We start from the raw sequence: 2,500 nt of genomic DNA, 5'->3' as shown, positions 1-2,500 counted from the left end.
AAAGCGATTTTTCGATCAATGAGTGTCGACCGAGTTATGAACCTCTAGGAGGCTTCAAGGATCCATTGCCTCTCACATCCCCAACTTAATACTTTGTCCCTACCTCCACAGCATCCAGTGTTTTAACACCCCAGAACTTAGTGGGTTTCACGGTGGTATTCTTAAACAATTTATTCACTATATAGATCTTATATAAATCCTTGGAAGGGAAAGGTTTATGTAAGGAAAGATTGTTTAAAAATACCACCATAAGATTCTTACGGTGGCATACCCCCTCAAAAAATCCTTATATATATTTTTCCTTTCCAAAAAATTATTATTATTATTATTATCTTTATTTTATTAATTTATTTTATTCATTTATTTATTTATTTATTTATTTCCCAGATGAATACCACTGTTAGTTCTTCGGGATTATTTCGATGTCATTTGCCCAAAACTTAAGTGATCCTCTTGACTCCATTAATCCTAAAGTGTTATGCATATGGGTGGGGTTCATTAGGATCCTTTTTGCTTCCTAGGGCTTCTCTTCAGGTGAATATAATTGCTTAGCATCTGACATGATATCATTTGTCTGCTTGTTTTTTATTATTTGATTGATTGTCATTTATTTTTACTTATCAATTTATTATTATTTACTATTTACCTGTTTGTTTATTATTCAACTATACCTGTTTATTCATTTATTTTATTTACTATGATTTATATCAGTCATTATCTATTTATTTACTTATCATTGTTATAATCTTTTTCGCATTCGACCTATTTATGCACCAAAAGGTCTCCTGTCGGCAGGTTCCTCCTTTGTATTCCTTTGTAATGGTAAACATACAACAATTGCTGGTTAGTGAAAAAAGTTGGCCGATGTAGATTTTACGTATTTTTCTTTGCTTGATATAACCCCCTTAGCTGAACAAAGTCAATTTAGGTAATGAAAGAGTTAATTGCTGAGAGGGGTCGTTATCGAATATATGGATGAATAATTCATGCACGTGTTATCTGTTTTTGCATTCATTTAACATATAAGTAGAGGTAACTAATGATACCAATCAGGTCTGTTCGTTCCCTACGTACGTACGGCTACTAAAGACATTTATATATTTCTTAAACTGTAAAAGCAATAGAGGCTATGTCTGTATACTATATTCTAAAACTTGTGGTCCTCAAAAAAATATAAATATACATATATATATTTATATATACATATATATATACATATATATACATATATATATATTTATATACATCCGCATATATATATATATATATATATATATATATATACATGTATATACATATATATATATATATATATATCCATGTATATACATATATATATACACATATATATATATATACGTATACATATATATGTACATATACATATATATACACATATACATATACATATATATGTACATATACATATATATATATACAGTAGTGGCCAAAATATAAGGGTAAGTGAAAGCATATGTATTCAAATGTATATATTGAAAATAATATCCTACACAAGAACTTCATATTTTGTATACAATTAGATATACATCATATCTATATTACTTGAAAATTTGAAGCTTATGCAACTCATACAAAGAAAGTTAGTAATTAATAAAGAATAGAGTGTGTAACTTCTTGAATTCAAAAGTTAAGGGTAGCTTAGAAAATAATTCAATTAAACTTATCTTATAAGTTTAATAGCAATAACATTAATATTTGAACAATCCTTTATTGTCATTCACCTCCTGACACCTGTTGCTACATGAATTGATCAAATTTCCTACAAAATGATGGAGTAACAGTGCTCCATTCAAATACCAAGAACTTCCAGACTTCATCTTGATTTTTTGGATTTTTTCGCTGTGACCGTTCACCAATTACTTTCCAAACATTCTCTATTCGATTTAAATCCAGGCTTTGAGCAGGCCAGTCCATCACATAAAGTTCTTCTTCAGTAAAGAATGATTTAACATTCTTACAAGTGTGGCAAGGAGCATTATCTTGCATGAATATGGGACATTGAACCCTTGAAGATCTCAAATATGGAAGGGCATGCTGTCGAAGAATCTGTTTATACACCTCTCCGTTGATCTTCCCATGCAAGCGAACAAGAGGGCCAGTACCAGCAGCAGAGATGATCCCCCACACCATCACACTTCCTCCGCCGTGTTTCAGTTGTCTTCACACATTTAACGGACAATCTTTCGCCAGTCGTTCGTCGGACATAATTCCTGCCATCTGAACCAAGTAAATTAAACTTAGATTCATCACTGAAGTAAACGCTTGACCACTGATCTTCCGTCCAGACAACATGTTCAATACAAAACTTCAGGCAGGTTTTTAGTTCTTCTTGGATATCAATGGTTTGGATGCAGGGACTCGGGGCATTCAAACCAGCACTTACAAATCTCCAAGACACTGTTTTACGTGACACATCGCAGTCATAAGATGCATTCAACTCACGGGATATCTCTGCAGCGCTCTTGAATCTATCCTTCCG

Source organism: Oratosquilla oratoria, chromosome 33 (assembly GCF_046742065.1).
Source record: "Oratosquilla oratoria isolate Oo_2021 chromosome 33, ASM4674206v1, whole genome shotgun sequence".
Lineage (NCBI taxonomy): Eukaryota > Metazoa > Arthropoda > Malacostraca > Stomatopoda > Squillidae > Oratosquilla > Oratosquilla oratoria.
Note: the sequence above shows the minus strand (reverse complement) of the source record.